Source organism: Aegilops tauschii, chromosome 7 (genome assembly GCF_002575655.3).
Source record: "Aegilops tauschii subsp. strangulata cultivar AL8/78 chromosome 7, Aet v6.0, whole genome shotgun sequence".
NCBI lineage: Eukaryota > Viridiplantae > Streptophyta > Magnoliopsida > Poales > Poaceae > Aegilops > Aegilops tauschii.
Window position 1 is genome coordinate 59,394,946 of NC_053041.3, and position 18,894 is coordinate 59,413,839.

At 42.4% G+C, this 18,894-nt stretch overlaps 1 long non-coding RNA gene across 5 annotated transcripts; it reads right to left on the reverse strand.

Moving 5' to 3' along the window:
* Positions 1 to 13,749: 13,749 nt before the first annotated feature.
* LOC109756178 (uncharacterized) lies at positions 13,750 to 16,841 on the reverse strand. Of its 5 annotated transcripts, XR_002231178.4 has the most exons (4): positions 16,364 to 16,838; positions 16,165 to 16,257; positions 15,461 to 15,632; positions 13,755 to 14,071 (listed from the first exon to the last, which is right to left on the reverse strand). It is a non-coding gene; the product is annotated as an uncharacterized lncRNA (long non-coding RNA). The 5 variants fall into 5 exon arrangements; XR_006665982.2 differs by lacking the exon at positions 16,364 to 16,838 and having other exon boundaries at positions 13,750 to 14,071; positions 15,352 to 15,632; positions 16,165 to 16,339; XR_006665981.2 differs by lacking the exon at positions 16,364 to 16,838 and having other exon boundaries at positions 13,756 to 14,071; positions 16,165 to 16,333.
* Positions 16,842 to 18,894: the final 2,053 nt, after the last annotated feature.

An 18,894-nucleotide genomic window follows, 5' to 3' on the forward strand; every position in this document is an offset into this window, starting at 1 on the left:
GGGATAGGATAAAAATGGAAAGGTCTAGGGAAGGATTTGAGGTTGACAAGCCACTTTGGAAGCAAAGAAGTGGTCATCTTCTTCCGTTTCCAGACCACAAAGCCACGGAAAAGAAAACTCAAGCAAAAATCTCAGAAAAACAAGAGAAAAATAAAGGGCCAAAAATCAGGCTGTGACAAACCTTCCCCCCTTAAAGAAATCTCATCCTCGAGATTTAGTAGCTCAGGGAACAGGTATGAATATACTGCCTTAAGGAAACCATTTCCAACTCGGGTATCCTTTTTCCTTTGTTGATTGTTCCCACTAAATTTATATCTGGCTGGCTCTGGGATGGTTGGCTTCACTGGTTATACTGGCTCATTCTATTCATATTCGCTCACTTATCTGAGATTGCCATGACTGAAATATATGTCTGTCTCACAAATCCGAGGGTGATTTCCGATTGCTGTGTTTGTACTGATAACTGTCCATGAACTGGTGATCAGATTTTTCCTGATGCATACCCAAGCTCTGACTCCTTGCATTGGGTTTCTCCACTAAATGCAAATCCCTCGGGTTCCAAACAGTGAGTTGAGGCATAACCATTTTTCCTGACAGATTCTGACTTATCGCAGGAATTTCTGAATCATGCTGACTGGCTCCGCTGTCTTGAGTCTCAGATTCATTCCAAATATTTTACTATCGCCTGTCCTGACAAGCATAAAGGTGTATGGCCTTATATGATAGTATCCGCAGACTTGAATGACTGTGAATCTCGTGAAAGAACTTTGTCCATGACAGGCTAGCCGTTGATGCTTCACATAAGTGAGGGCACATGCTTCTAGACTGCATCATCGGTCTTGCTCCTTCATTACTATTTTCCTTGATCTAGATCCTTGGTGGAAAGAGCGGGGTCATATTACTTCTTCGGGTGACCATAGGTTATGTTGGGTGCAACATTCTGACCGGGGGAAAATGATCATCTGGACCCTTGCAAGAAATCGGCAAATAAATCAGTAGCCACCAGAACGGTCTTTACAACTCAGATCTGGGACATCACTGAAATAGCTCAACCACGGCTCAAGACGGCTGAAAAGCAGCTCGGAGCATGAGACCGTGTTGATAAGAAGAAAGTGGCAGCTCCCTAAGATAGCCGAAAAGTAGCTAAAAGAATAGGGCCACTGTCACAAAAAGAAACTCAACAGCTGTACGAGACGGCTAGAAAGCAGCTCAGAACTCGTGACAGTTGTTGAATAGAAAAATATAAAGTCGGCATCCACCCCGTATGGCCAAAAACAGCTCAGAACACAGGCGTGGTGCCGTTACCAGAGAAAAGAAGACAAGGGCTCATCAGTATCATATTCCAGGTTCACCGGTACTTGTACAGAGCTTAGTGTTGTCGTCAATCCTCATAGTCCTTTGTCACACTAAGGTGTATATCTGGCTTCCTTCACATATATCTGAGAATCTGATTCCCAAGGCAGACTTGTGTTCTGACTGAACTGTTGCAGATCTGATTCTTGAGATGTACTGCCATATACTGTCAATCTTGCACATAGCTTACCTTCTTGATCATTTCTGCTATGAAGTGTGCACACTGAGGCAAACCTGATTATCCGTATCATGATCAGATATCCCCAGATCTCAATGGAGTCGGCTGAGAGTTCCATACTGATGCAAACTTGATACTGACTGTCCATCCAGGATTTCTTTTGCATTCAGACAAGATATTCCAATTTCACTACAGTCTGCTGATAATTCCATTCTGTTTAGCTGAGTTTCCAAACATTTGAACTCCTTGCTGATTCTTCAGGTCCGGTCTCGGTTGACGAGCAACTTTAATAAGGGGAAAATTTGTAACACCGAAGGCCCAAAGAAAGAAACAAAAGAAACAACAAGAACAAAAGCACACAAGCATACTAATAATATAAAGCAATCAGCACATATTACTGCTAGTCATACAATAATATGCATGCACACCTAAGCACACAATTGTCGTTGAAACTCTGGTACTACGGTCTAGTATGCTGTGGCGGTGTGCACGAAAGTGAGTCTGTGTGTGGAAAGAGTTGGCGTAACCAAGGCTACACCAAGCGTTGGCTGAACACCGGCTGGATCTGGATATATATGGAGGCGAGGACGGACTCGGTGATCATGTGGCGAGACACGGAAGTCACGACCACATCATTATCAAGCGTACAAAAGGGAATCGTACACGTCCAAAGAACGAGATGACAGGGCAAACTAGGGGAGGAAAAGCAAGGCTTGCTGGCATTGCCCTCTTCCGATAACAAAGATCAGTAGGGGTTGTCAAAGGGACGAGATGGAGGGCACGATTCGGGATAAAGACACATCTATCACCAAAACGATTTGGGTGGATGGAGGAAAAGATATCAACGCAATACCTGAGCATAACTCCTGCAAAGGGTGTCTAGAACACTCGGTACCAGGGCATCACTCTGCTGGGACAGAGATAACGCCGAACACCGAAGAGCAGGCATGCAAAGAAAGAGGGTGCAGGTAGCGGATCGAAAACGATGCCACCTACACTCACAAGATTAACCGTTAGCGACAAGATAATAATCTATATGCATGCTATGGAACAAACAAATGCAGCAATCAAGTGCAACAAACCAACGGGGCTCTATACTACCTCATTCTAACGTTCGCGTGGGCAAGGGCATCCTATAGCCAGACCTGCTCTAATACCAAGCCTGTGGCACCCCGACTCAGAGAAACCGGAACGCCCCGTATTCCAGCCCAGAGATCGAGGAGAAGTCTTCTGGAATACGGCACTGCTTAGCATAGAACAAACCAGCTCTTTATTGCAATCTATATGGGTACAAGGGGATTACATTGGCACGACAAAACTACGCCTGCCACGGTTGCTCCATGCAAGCAGCAGAACAACATGATGCAGCGGAATGACTACTGGTAGCGGAACAGTGACGACGGTGATGAACTCCACTCCGCAGGGACTCTGAATGGAACACTTATCCTAGCTCGCAAACAAGGGACCCACAGCAAACAAGCAATCAAATCCGGGTTGACCTGCAAACTGGCATGACACGCCAGGTCAGTACATTGAATTTACTTGCAAGCTCACAGCAACCAAAGCAATCAAGACAGACAACAACATGGCAATTACAGGTTAACACGGATTAACATGATACTATCAGATCAATTATAGCATGAACAAGACGATACAACTAGAACAATACGACCATGGCATAAACATATGATGATACTAGCATGCAACATGATGATGCTATCATGCACCAACTTACTCTGCTCGGGTTACCTCGTAACCATCACCTGCACAAACTTACCATTACGGACATCACACGATCATCTCAGGATCCAATCAAGCTTGGTATTAACAATACCGTACTAATCATTTATGACCACAAGGAGCTTGACTTTTACCCTTGATTCTCGCATAACACCACAAATATCCAACAAGTTGGTATTCACGATACCATAGTGATCCTCTCACGATCACATAAATATCAATCAACTTCTTTCATCATCGAACCGGGGTTGTTATTAAGCACATTATTATTACTGTTGACCCACAGTGTGACCAACTACGAACTGGGCCCATATCCGCGGGCGTGGCTATCGATAGATTTAACACACACACTCTGCAGAGGTAGCACACTGTACCCACACCACAGAACCCTGGCCTCGCACTCCCATTCGGGTGGACCAAAGCTTTCAGACAAAACCGTCCTATTGCCATGACACTGTCCTGGCCACTCCGACCAACACCCCCTTTGGGTTCAGTCCTGGGTGGCCCATGCCTACCAAAGGTCTTACCGCCACCGTCGTGGCAAAACAAAAGTGGTCCCAAACGGGGACAAATGTGCGCAAACAACTTGGGCACACAAGGCTTATGCCGTCCTACCCGACCAAGGTAGCGCCCGTGCATAACCTTCCCTCGTTGGAGGCACCGGCGAGAGGCATAGACTGCTAGGGCCCTGCCCATGCCCAAGGCAAGTGTGGTTGCACTGGTCAGCTCGATATGGTGGCACCATGACTCAGCCAATAGATTTTCAAGTTTAATTAAGTCCGGTTAAACTTGAATGCAATACACTGAGTCATATGAAAATAACAAGATGCAACTACGATGCATCAGCGTGATATCAACATAAACATGGATGCAGCATAAATATTATGCATAACAACAGTGAAGCATTTATCCAGATGAGCATGGCATACTAACGAGCATGATTATCACAAGCATAACACTACTCATAAACAGATCATGACCACTAGCATCGAGAATAAATACCATGCAATAACATAACGATAAAACTACCATACAAGCTTAACCAACTAGATGCTAAAGAACATGCATAACAACGGTACTCGGAATAGACGATAGTCATGCACCGAAGACCATCACCAACATGTACTACTACCAAGCATGGCCAATATTAAAGTAATACTAGCATGAATAACATAATAACAGAGTGCATGAAAATATAGCACGACGGTAAACACCAATTCATAAGCATAACCGAAATAACGACAGCAGCAGCAAAGCAAACAAACAGTTATTAAAGATTCAAGTTGAAAACCAAAGCTTCTGCGTGGCTATCATGCAAATGGTGGTTGTGGCTTTCCTGGGGATGAAGAAGGCTCCGGGGAGAAGTGCGGACTGACTGCGGAAAGAATCGCCGGAAAGGGTACTCTCTCGGAGGGGGCTGATTTGGGGCAAGGGCACAATGGTCATTTTCAGAATGTTGAAACGTAGTGAAAATGGTACCAAAAGTTTGGGCTCGAAGAGACGAAGATGTGGGCGTTGAATTCACCTCAATCGGAGTTACGGTTGCGGAGATATGAGGTGTAGAAGATCAGGGACTTTTCTGTAAAAATACTATTCACAGTCGGGTCCCTGAGTGGATACGACAGAAGCGGTTTTCAGAAAAATACGCTTTCTAAATAAGAAAACGTACTCTGTGCCGAAGTAGAAGCAGAATACCCCTTCAGGAAAGGAAAACGTACTTCAGCACGAAGCAGAGGAGAAACATGCTTTCTGAAAACGAAAACGTATTAGCCGGTTTACGCCTCCACTTATCTGACGTGGACGGCAGGGTCAACGTGTGTGTGGCTGACCAGAGGGGTCCGCGGGCGGTGGGCCTCCTGGCCAGGGCCTTCTTCTCCATCCCGCGCTCGCCCGACGGAGCAGAGCAGGGGCTCGTCGCCGGCGAGGCTCCGGGCGGCCCCGGCCACCTCCGGTGGAGCTCGGACCACCGGAGTGACCGCGAGCACGAGGCACATCCATCCCTCCCACCTACGGACTCCAACGACGACGGGAGAGAAGGCGAGCTTGAGCATGGCGGACAGCGGCATCGAGTGGGTTTGGGCGCGGCACCACGACGACTGTGAAGAGGAAACTAGGGGCTGGTGAGGGTTGTGGTGGTGTAGGGAGTCCTCTAGAGAAGGCAAAAGGGAGAGGGAGGGATCGGCTTGATCCGATTTAGGAGGAGCAGGCCGGCGGCCATGGCGACCATAGGAGGAGCAGAGAGCTCCTGGAGACGAACGAAGGTCTCGGAGAGGCTTCTGGAAGGACGAGGAGGAGCTTGGATTGCTCGGGAGGCCGCGGGGTGAGCTACTTATAGGTGGGGCGAGGCGGTTGGGCTCGGGTGTCGCCGCGGGGATCCGGCCAACGCTCGGTCGGCCGCAGAAGTCACGAGAAGGCGCGGGAACATGACGAGGGGGAAGCGGACGAGCAGCAGACGGTCACGGAGACGAGGCAGAGCTCGGGGACAAGGGGAGGAAGAGGCCAACAGAGGAGAAGACGGCGGTTGGTGATGACCCACAAGTATAGGGGATCTATCGTAGTCCTTTCGATAAGTAAGAGTGTCGAACCCAACGAGGAGCAGAAGGAAATGATAAGCGGTTTTCAGCAAGGTATTCTCCGCAAGCACTGAAATAATAGGTAACAGATAGTTTTGTGATAGGATAATTTATAACGAGCAACAAGTAACAAAAGTAAATAAAGTGTAGCATGGTGGCCCAATCCTTTTTGTAGCAAAGGACAAGCTTGGACAAACTCTTATATAGAGAAAAGCGCTCCCGAGGACACATGGGAATTATCGTCAAGCTAGTTTTCATCACGTTCATATGATTCGCGTTCGGTACTTTGATAATTTGATATGTGGGTGGACCGGTGCTTGGGTGCTGTCCTTACTTGAACAAGAATCCCACTTATGATTAACCTCTATTGCAAGCATCTGCAACTACAACAAAAGTATTAAGGTAAACCTAACCATAGCATGAAGCATATGGATCCAAATCAGCCCATTACGAAGCAACGCATAAACTAGGGTTTAAGCTTCTGTCACTCTAGCAACCCATCATCTACTTATTACTTCCCAATGCCTTCCTCTAGGCCCAAATAATGGTGAAGTGTTATGTAGTCGCGTTCACATAACACCACTAGAGGAGAGACAACATACATCTCATCAAAATATCGGACGAATACCAAATTCACATGACTACTAATAGCAAGACTTCTCTCATGTCCTCAAGAACAAACATAACTACTCACAAAGCATATTCATGCTCATAACCAGAGGGGTATTAATATGCATAAAGGATCTGAACATATGATTTTCCACCAAATATACCAACTAGCATCAACTACAAGGAGTAATCAACACTACTAGCAACCTACAGGTACCAATCCCAGACATGGAGACAAGAATTGGATACAAGAGATGAACTAGGGTTTGAGAGGAGATGGTGCTGGTGAAGATGTTGATGGAGATTGCCCTCTCCCGACGAGAGGAGCGTTGGTGATGACGATGGCGATGATTTCCCCCTCCCGGAGGGAAGTGTCCCCTGCAGAACAGCTCTGCCGGAGCCCTAGATTGGTTCCGCCAAGGTTCCGCCTCGTGGCGGCGGAGTCTCATCCCGAAAGCTTGCTTATGATTTTTCTTCGGACGAAAGACCTCATATAGTAGAAGATGGGTATTGGAGGGCCAACAGGGGGACCACGAGGCAGGGGGGCGCGATCAGGGGGGTAGGGCACGCCCCCACCCTCGTGGCCAGGTGGAGGCCCCCCTGATGTATTTCTTCCGCTCAATATTTTTTATTATTTCCAAAAATAACTTCTGTGGAGTTTCAGGACTTTTGGAGTTGTGCAGAATAGGTCTCTAATATTTTCTCCTTTTCCAGCCCAGAATTCCAGCTGTCGGCATTCTCCCTCCTTATGTAAACCTTGTAAAATAAGAGAGAATAGGCATAAGTATTGTGACATAACATGTAATAACAGCCCATAATGCAATAAATATCGATATAAAAGCATGATGCAAAATGGACGTATCAACTCCCCAAAGCTTAGACCTCGCTTGTCCTCAAGCAAAAGCCGATAACGATAAATATGTCCACATGTTTAGAGGTAGAGGTGTCGATAAAATAAAATACGGACATGAGGGCATCATGATTATTCTCATAGCAGCAACATATATGGATATTGTCATATGATTTATTATGCTCAAGTAATAATCTATTCACAATGCGAAGTATGAATCAGAACCTTTATTAAGAACTAACAAACTATATTCTCAGTCATTGAGGCAATTGCAATTTATCATAACATCAGAAAGAGTCTATGTCAGAGCTTTCTAGCAAGTCCACATACTCAACTATCATTTAGTCTTTCATAATTGCTAACACTCACACAATACTTGTGGTTACGGAGTTTTAATCCGACACAGAGAAAGATAGGGGCTTATAGTTTCGCCTCCCAACCTTTTACCTCAGGGGTAATGTCAACAATAATAGTTCATGCTAACCTACATCCAATTAGATATATCTATCAGGATCTTTCCAACACCCTGTGCTTGCCAAAGGATAAAATGTAAAAAGGAAAGGTGAAGATCACCATGACTCTTGCATAAGGTAGAGGATAATAGTAACAGTTAGGCCCTTCGCAGAGGGAAGTAGAGGTTGCCATGCGCTTTCAGGGTTGGATGCACAAACTCTTAATGCGAAAGAACGTCACTTTATATTTCCACTTGTGATATGAACCTTTATTATGCAGTCCGTCGCTTTTATTTCTTCCACATCACAACATCGTATAAAGCTTATTTCCTCCACACCAATCAATCATACATATTTAGGGAGCAATTTTTATTGCTTGCACCGATGACAACTTACTTGAAGGATCTTACTCAATCCATAGGTAGATATGGTGGACTCTCATGACAAAACTGGTTTAAGGGTTTTTGGAAGCACAAGTAGTATCTCTACTTGGTGCAAAGAATTTGGCTAGCATGAGGGGGAAAGGCAAGCTCAACATGTTGGATGATCCATGACAATATACTTTATCTCAGATATAAGAAAACATAACCCATTACGTTGTCTTCCTTGTCCAACATCAACTCTTTAGCATGTCATATTTTAATGAGTGCTCCCAATCATAAAAGATGTCCAAGATAGTATATTTATATGTGAAACCTCTCTTTCTCTATTACTTCCTATTAATTTCAACGATGACCAAAGCTATGTTTGTCAACTCTCAACAACTTTTAATCATCATACTCTTTATATGTGAAGTCATTACTCTCAATAAGATCAATATGATCTCTTTTTATTATTTCTTTTTATTCTTTTCTCTTTTCTTTTATTCACTCAAGATCATAGCAAGATAATCAAGCCCTTGACTCAACACTAATCTTTATTATATAGCTCACGGACTCGATTACATAGAGGGATCATAAAGCAAAACTCAAAACTAGATCATACCAAAACTTTTATTCTATTAGATGAAGATACTGCTAAAAGGATCGAACTAAGAAAAACGGTAAAGATAGGAGTGTGAGGGTGATACGATACTGGGGCATCTCCCCCAAGCTTGGAAGTTTCCAAGGGGAGTGCCCATACCCATGTGATTATGTCTCCTTCTTCGGAGGTGACGGAGATGATGGTTTAGTTGATGGCGTAGTCTTCTTCCTTAATTTGCGCTTGAGGATAGAATTTTGATCCCTCAAGTCATCAATCTCCTGCTCCAGGCTTAATATCTTTTTGCATAATTCCTGCTTGTTTCCCTGCAAGAGACGAAAAGGGATAAACTCAATCTTAAGTTTCTTTGCTCTATCAGGAAGGCTTGACTTTTTGAACTCCACATGCATGTCCCCTGGTTGAGGTAATGGGACTTCATCTTCATCTGAGCTCGTCTCCTCCCTCCTCTTGGGTTCATAGTCATGTTCTTCTTCCGTAGTCCAACCACAATGCTCCACATCTCCATAGACTGTGGGATTTGCAAGGTAATCAGCCACATAGCTTTCTCCTTCAGAATCCTGGGACGACATGTTGCTCTAATCTGCAGCAGGACAGCTCGGAACAAAGACAGGAGATATTTGCGTCATACGGAGGTGAAAACCTCCGGGAGATTATATAATGAATTTTTACCGACCAAAATATGTATCATGCAAGAAAACGGAGTCCGGAGAGCACACGAGGTGCCCACGAGGTAGGGGCGCGCCCAGTAGGGTAGGGCGCGCCCTCCACCCTCGTGGAGGCCTCGTGTCCTTCCCGGACTACTTCTTATTTTTCTATTTTTCTAAATAGAACAAAACGGAGAAAAATTGCCTTTAGAACTGTTTTGGAGTCGGTCTACTTACCGTACCACATACCTATTCCTTTTCGGAGTCTGAAACGTTCCGGAAAGTGTCCCTTATGTATTCCTCCGGGGTTACGGTTTCAATAACATTGGTTTCAACATTTATAGGATTACCTAAGATGTAATGTTTGATTCTATGACCGTTCACCACCTTCGAATTTGTTGATTTTTATGGCACCGGAACGATAGACCTCCTAGATAACGTAAGGGCCTTCCCATTTAGAGAGAAGTTTTCCTACAAAAAATCTTAAACGAGAGTTGTATAGCAATACATAATCACCTACATTAAACTCATGCTTTTGTATTCTTTTGTCATGCCATCTTTTAACTTTTTCTTTAAACAACTTGGCACTCTCGTAGGCTTGGGTTCTCCATTCATCAAGTGAGCTAATGTCAAATAACCTCTTCTCACCGGCAAGTTTGAAATCATAAATGAGCTCTTTAATAGCCCAATAAGCCATATGTTCTAGTTCGAGAGGTAAGTGACATGCTTTTCCATAAACCATTTTATACGGAGACATGCCCATAGGATTTTTGTATGCAGTTCTATAAGCCCATAATGCATCATCAAGTTTCTTGGACCAATTCTTTCTAGATCTATTAACAGTCTTTTGCAAAATTAATTTGAGCTCTCTATTACTCAATTCTACTTGACCACTAGACTGTGGGTAATAAGGAGATGCAATTCTATGATTAACATCATATTTAGCAAGCATTTTACGGAAAGCACCATGAATAAAATGTGAACCACCATCAGTCATCAAATATCTAGGGACTCCAAACCTCGGGAAAATAACTTCTTTAAGCATCTTAATATAAGTGTTATGATCAGCACTACTAGTTGGAATAGCTTCTACCCACTTAGTAACGTAATCAACAGCAACTAAAATATGTGTGTATCCATTAGAGGCAGGAAAAGGTCCCATATAATCAAAGCCCCAAACATCAAATGGTTCAATAGCAAGTGAATAATTCATATGCATTTCTTGACGTCTACTAATATTACCAATTCTTTGACATTCATCACAAGACAAGACAAACTTACGGGCATCCTTGAAGAGAGTAGGCCAATAAAAACCGGATTGCAATACCTTATGTGCAGTTCTATCTCCAGCGTGGTGTCCTCCATAAGCCTCGGAGTGACACTTGCGTAGGATCTGTTCCTGTTCATGCTCAGGTACACAACGTCTAATAACACCATCTACACCTTCTTTATAAAGATGTGGGTCATCCCAAAAGTAAATTCTCAAGCCATAGAAAAACTTTTTCTTTTGCTGGTATGTGAAACTAGGTGGTATAAATTTAGCAACAATGTAATTAGCATAATCAGCATACCATGGAGTAGTACGAGAAGCATTTATGACATTTAATTGTTCATCAGGAAAGCTATCATCGATAGGTAGTGGGTCATCAAGAACATTTTGTAACCTAGACAAGTTGTCTGCAACGGGGTGCTCAGCTCCCTTTCTATCAATGATATGCAAGTCAAATTCTTGTAGCAAGAGAACCCATCTAATAAGTCTAGGTTTAGCATCTTTCTTTTCCATAAGATATTTAATAGCAGCATGATCCGTGTGAATAGTTACTTTAGAATCAACAATATAAGGTCTGAACTTATCACATGCAAATACAATTGCTAAGAATTCTTTTCAGTAGTAGCATAATTTCTTTGAGCATTGTCTAGATTTTTGCTAGCATATTGGATAACATTTAATTTCTTATCAACTCTTTGCCCTAGGACAGCACCTACAGCATAATCACTAGCATCACACATAATTTCAAAGGGTAAATTCCAATCAGGTGGCTGGACAATAGGTGCAGAGATCAATGCTTTCTTAAGTATTTCAAATGCTTCTACACAATCATCGTCAAAGACAAATGGTATATCTTTTTGTAATAAATTAGTCAGAGGCCAAGAGATTTTTGAGAAGTCCTTAATGAACCTCCTATAAAAACCGGCGTGACCAAGGAAACTTATACCTTTGATGTCCTTAGGACATGGCATCTTTTCAATAGCATCAACCTTGGCTTTATCAACTTCAATACCTCTTTCAGAAACTTTATGCCCCAAGACAATACCTTCATTAACCATAAAGTGGCACTTCTCCCAATTCATGACAAGATTAGTTTCTTCACATCTCTGCAAAACTCGATCAAGGTTGCTCAAGCAATCATCAAAAGAGGATCCATAAACGGAGAAATCGTCCATGAAAACCTCACAAATCTTTTCACAAAAGTCAGAGAATATAGCCATCATGCATGTTTGAAAGGTAGCAGGTGCATTACATAAACCAAAAGGCATACGTCTATAAGCAAAAGTACCAAAAGGGCAAGTAAAAGTAGTCTTTGATTGATCATTGGCTGACACGGGTATTTGAGAGAAACCAGAATAACCATCTAGAAAGCAAAAATGTGTATGTTTGGATAATCTTTCTAGCATTTGATCAATAAAAGGTAAGGGGTAATGATCCTTTTTAGTAGCCTTATTTAATTTGCGGAAATCAATTACCATCCTATAACCTGTAATAATTCTTTGCGGGATCAACTCATCTTTATCATTAGGAATGACGGTAATACCTCACTTCTTAGGGACACAATGGACAGGACTTACCCACTGACTATCAGCAACGGGATAAATTATACCTGCCTCAAGGAGCTTTAGTATTTCTTTTCTTACCACTTCCTTCATCTTAGGATTCAGCCGTTGTTGATGATCACGAACTGGTTTGGCATCTTCCTCCAAATTTATTTTATGTTGACATAGAGTAGGACTGATGCCCTTAAGATCATCAAGAGTATATCCAATAGCAGCACGGTGCTTCCTCAGAGTTTTCAATAATCTCTCTTCTTCATGCTCTGAAATGTTAGCACTAATAATAACATGATATATCTTTTTCTCATCAAGATAAGCATATTTAAGAGTATCAGGCAACGGTTTAAGCTCAAACACGGGATCACCCTTGGGTGGAGGAGGATCCCCTAGGGTTTCAACAGGCAAATTGTGTTTCAGGATAGGTTCCTGTTTAAAGGATACCTCATCTATTGTTCTCATGGTCTAGCAAATATTGTTCTAAAGGGTCACTAGGAGGTACGGCAATAGAAGCAAGACCAATTATTTCATCCTTACTAGGCAATTCTTCTTCATGGTGTTGTCTACTAAATTTAGAGAAATTAAACTCATGAGACATATCACCCAAACCAATAGTAACGATATCCTTTTCGCAGTCTATCCTAGCATTAACAGTGTTCAAGAAGGGTCTACCAAATATAATGGGACAAAAGCTATCTTGTGGGGAACCAAGAACAAGAAAATCAGCAGGATATTTAGTTTTCCCACACAAGATTTCAACATCTCTAACAATTCCCATTGGTGAAATAGTATCTCTATTGGCAAGTTTAATTGTAACATCAATATCTTCTAACTCAGCAGGTGCAATATCATGCTTAATTTCTTTGTATAAGTCAATAGGTATTGCACTAGCACTAGCTAGCACCCATATCACATAATCCATGATAACAATGATCACCTATTTTAACAGAAATAACAGGCATGCCTACCACAGGTCTATGTTTATCTTTAGCACAAGCACTACTAGATTTTTCATTATAACCGAGGGTCAAATTACCGTCGGATATTTCAGTCCACCGTCGGATTTACATATAACCGACGGTACACCGTCGGCAATCTCCCGTCGGCTATGCTTGGTCGGCCATTGCACTTATAGCCGACGGTACTTTGGTTAATACCTTCTCCGACGGTAATTAGCTGACGGTGAGTCGTCGGGCATGTTTTGGTCTCCAGCCGGTTCACATAAACTCGACAACGCTTATAGGTGACGGTTCCCCGTAGAATATTTATTTTCTGACCGTTATTACTTCCCGTCGGCTTTTACAATAGATGGTGGTATATTTGACCCTTTGGGGTTTCTTATAACCGAGAGGAGAATGAAACCCTTCGGGGTTTGCTATAACCAGGAGGAGAATGAAACCGAAAGCTATTATGATCGCCGACTGTGTATACACCCCTTCAGGGATTCCTACGATCGAGAGCCTGACAAACAACATCAATATACAGATTCATCAAGAGTGAAGTATCTGTTGTTGTATGGTAGGCCATTAGTCACCTCGAAAGGATTGTTTTCCACTTCAAATATACTATCTTATAATTGCACAACCACACATGACCAAGTAACATATAGTATATTTAGCGGATCCAAATTACATCGATCATAATGATCTATCTAGGAAGTTTGAAATGCTAAACAAAAATAGTAACTAAGATATAATGGTCCAGGCATTAAGTTCACTTTGTTGCATATCCTGAAGAAAGATCAGACTCATCTTCATCACCATATGGATCATAACGTCCATTGCCATATAGATCATGACAATCATCGCCATAGACATCATCACCCTTGCCATAGATCAGGATTCCTCCGGTATTGTTTCCCACTCCTAAGAAATGATTAGAGTAGTTGTAAGGGAGATGAAAAGTGTGTAATCTAGTTGAAATTTAATTGAGCATACAATGACAAAACTTAGATGTTCTAATTGACTGGTTAGCTGCTATCTAACAGTATCACTACGTATTAACCTTTTGATCCTTCACATGCAATTTTCAGGGTAACATGAATCACCAGGAACACATACTCCAAATAATAAAGATTGAGGACTACACATTGCTTTGTGTACTAAAGGAATAATCTACCAATAAACCACACTGATTTCAATTTCATAATAAGTTTGCAACGGTTCAGAATACATCATGCTTTTCGAATTACTTGTAACATTCATATAATTCAAAGAACATGACATTTTTCTAATTAATTCTATTAATCATATCTCCAGAACCCGCATGTGCTATGGTTACACCAAGATGGACAGGTGATACATGTAAAAAAAATCCTTATCTGAAAGATACAATGCGGCGTCGATAATCGGTTCATTGGCTTGTTGCGATTACAAAAAAATATATTAACCAAGTACAATGGACATCTACAACCCGACTGAAGTATATACCAACGTTTATATTTTGCAGTAGTAGACTAGCAAACCACTACTGGGCAGTTTGGGCATACAGTAAACTGGTTAAGAATGCCATGTAAAGAAATATATAATTTGTTTGTTCATTCAAAACAAATTAAATAGCAGCAGCTCACACTAAATCTCCACCAACAATAGTTTAGATTATACTACACATACCTAATTAAATTAAGCCACTTCTTATGTTTCGTATGAGAGGTCAAAATCATTCTCCATGGTTAAAGCTACCAGTATTTCTGTATGTACTTCCAATTCTTCTCAACAATGTCCACTTTTTTAGACCCTGGTTCCATTGCTATAATGAAACCAAGCTTTCCATACATTCTCAAAAGCATCATGGTCTCAAAAGTTCAGGACCAAAAGAGGCAAAGCCATTACAGGGAAAAACAAAAGCTACAAAGGAGGATGCCTGACAGAGGGTCAAACATGCCAAATCATATTGTCTAATGTTGAAATTTTCTCTGTGCAAATGATTTTATTGTAATTGATTATAGTAACATATTTGCCTATATGAATTCAACAAAAAATTTCCTCTGGCACCTTAATTAAGATGGATTTAGTGTAAAGAAAACAACCAAAAGATAGATTTCTAAGTTATGAGCCACATCTAGGAAAATAGGGCACAAGCAGGTGCATACATTATATATACTACAATAGTACCACCTAGGCAACGTGGTAAGCTAAGAAAACACCTCAAATAAAAAGAGCAGGACTCGAAGCAAGTTATCTGTAGCATGCGCCTTGAAAGCCATTGTACGCTGGCTCAAAAGCGTTACATTGTTGCTCTTCAGATAGACCAACCTTTCACATATATGTTTCTCCATGCTCATGTTGTCTAGAAATAAATTGGCGCATAACTAAATGTGTCAGTTTCATTTTGATGAACATCATCTCGTCCCCTTTCAAATACGACTTCTTGTACCTAAGCTCAAAAGCGTTACATTGTTGCTCTTCAGATAGGCCCAACGGCCACCTGCATGATAACATAGCGTATATAAGAACATCAAATAAGAACCCCTGCACTACATCTTGGAGAAAGAACACACAGGACATGATGTTGACATGTCAGTGGATGCATCAGCCTTAGGAACAGGAGCTAAATGTTACAGAAATACAAAATACTGAAAAGAAAAGCAAAAGCGAGATGAAAAAACTTGGAAAAAGAACAAGGAATGTACGTACTACATCTACATGAATGGAGGACTGCTCGTTAAGTTATACAATAGTGTGAAGTATACATCTCGATTCTGATTGCAGATGCTGACATAGTGTCTCTTCTCTTATGTACTAGTCAAACTGCTGTAGCTAGCTAGCCTTGACCAAACATACATGCATCAACACAAGCTAGCTAGCTCATCTCACCGTTGCAAAATGGCCACTTGCTAGTTAATCAAACTATTTTTAACACATAAACTTGACTTTATTTTCCAAACTAATAGGCATGGCTTTGTTTTTCAACCATACACACAAAAAATAGACTAAACAGACATGCAAACAACCATGACCTCGTTGTAGAACTTGAACCTCACCACCACAGAAGCCAGCCATGTCACCATCTCCATCTCCCCGGTATTCAACTTGAACCACAGGAGCAAATCCTGGACCCCAACCACCAGAAAATAAGCTCACCATCCATTAAACAACACACATACGCCACATATATGACCTGCTCGAGGAATTGCGTAAAGGAAGAGGCGACCGGACCTGGTACAGGCGGGCCAAGGCAGGAGTGAGCGTGTTCTACACGGCGGCATCAGGTGGCCACTCGGATGAGGAGTTTCAGAAGGGGCCAATACATGCCGTGGGAGGTTGAGGGAGAGAGAGAGCAGACAAAGAAGACCGACGCGGTCCTGAGGAGCGGCGTCGAGCACCTATTGGTTGGTTAGATCCGGCAGCGTTGTGGTCGGAGGCTGCCAGATCTGAGGACCACGAAGACGGAGACGAGACTCGAAAGGACACTTCCGCGTCGGGAGGAAGAGCAGGGAGTGGGTGATGTTGCTGGGCCAGGGAGAGCGACGAGGGTGAGGTGCGCAGCCGGATCAACGGGCGACAGCGGGGTTGGCGCATGGCGGCGGCGGCGAAGAAGTTGTTGGGACTTGGGAGAAGAGAAGATGCGGCGTGGGACTGGGAGGTTTCAGAGGGAAAGGGTTGGGATGGCAGGACGTGGGCACATGGCGGATACAAGATGGGCCGCACGCAAAAAAATGGTAAGTGGCAAGAGGTAAATAATGGCTGGAGGTGAAAATAGTTCCTGCTCCTGCCGTAACTGACATTTTTTTCATAAGAAATTCGAAAAGATATATACCATACGTATTCAGTAAAGAAAATCTTTTTTTTTTGCGAAACTCAGTAAAGAAAATCTACTCTCTCTTTTGCAGGTAAAATAAATTTCCACTCGAAAGTAATTATTTCAGATATCTCATCAAAAGTAATTTCATGGTCGAAATTGCCATATCGATCTTTGTACGATTGGTTGATGCTACAATCTGACTTCAGTTGGACCCACATCAAGGAATCAATCGATAGTTGGCATGAATCTTTGCATGAAAATTGTATATAATCTGTCGTGCACAAAGTACTCATCTATAATATATTGTTATGCATATGCAGTATAAAGTTACAGCCCAATGTGTGCTACTCTTTCCGTTCCTAAATATAAGTCTTTTTAGACATTTCAAATGGAATACAATACACGGATGTATGTAGACATATTTTTGAGTGTAGATTCACTCATTTTACTCCATATGTAGTCACTTGGTGGAATCCCTAGAAAGACTTATATTTGGGAACGGAGGGAATACAAAACATTTCAATATGGAGGCACACATTTATGAACAAGTGGAGTACTCCCTAGGAATAAAGTAAATCAGAGCTCGAATGATAACAATCCTAATAAACTCCAAGGAGAGTGGAATGAAATATTAATAAATTTACCGATTTGCTAGCATCATGTCAATATATACTTTTAATATGCATGAAAAGTAAATCAAAATCAAGTTCTATTAGCTATTGGTTAAGGCTTGTAGAAAATTTTTCATCTCGAATTGATTTAACCAACACAAAGATGAAGATAATTTAAATAAAATTTAGTTAGCATTATAAGTTTCTAAATGATTAATTTAGATTTTTCGCGAGCTTCGTGAATCACTAGCCACTACTTGGATGCCCCATACGGAAACACTGGCTGCCTTTAGCCACAACTGTCACGACGAGGGATTGTCGAATGCCCTCGCTCGGCGCCGAGTTCAGACCTTCTCTGAGCTTTCAGAGTTGGTGTTAAAATTTTGCACCATTGAAGAAGCCAAGCTAGCCCAGGAATCAGTATACTCAGACGAATCAAAGGCGCGAAAAAGAAAGAAGACGGGACCCTAGACCGCCCTAGACGGATTGCTCAACTGACCGTGCCCTATACACTCTACTTTGCTCAACGCCAATCCAACCCATGGCCTTCGATCCTGTTGGGTTGTAAAACAAGTCGCTAAGGGAGGCGAGGCTCTCCTCTCAAATAGGCACCATCAGTCATCCCACAAATTCCTCGGAAGAACCTGAGGTTCTGATGATTTACCAAATATATAAGTCAGGAAACCAAAGAAAACGGGTCCTACAGGAGCTCGTCCGTGCCCCGATATGTGCACCCCCGGCGGCATGGTTGAACATGCCGATCACGTTTGAGTAGCACGACCAGCCAGTGGTCGATCTAACCGATGCCCAGCCGCCATGGTCCTCGACCCCATCATGGACGGATACCGACTACACAAGGTACTAATGGACGACTGCAGTAGCTTAAATCTCATTTACGAGGGAACGTTGGAAAAAAATGCAATTCGAGACAACTCATCTAGCATAGCTCAATTACATTTAAAGGGGTCATCCCAAGTAGGGAAAGCACGATGCAAGGGAAAGATCACCCTCGATGTGGTCTTCGGAACTCCCGAGAACTATCTGATCGAGGAGCTGACCTTCCAGACCGTGCCCTTCTAGAACGGCTACCATGCCCTGCTGGGGCGAGAAGCGTTCATAGTATTCCACGCCATAACGCATTAATTGTAAAAAACTACATGAGTAATGCACTTACAAATAAAATGTTAGATGTTCATTCTTGGATATTTTCTTATAGGGAAAGTATCTACAATATAACATCGGTCATTCCACATGTTTATCGATGTTGTTCACCGAAACATATATCAGTGGGAGTGAAAGTTGACCGTCGGCTATTGCTATCCCCCGTTAGGTAT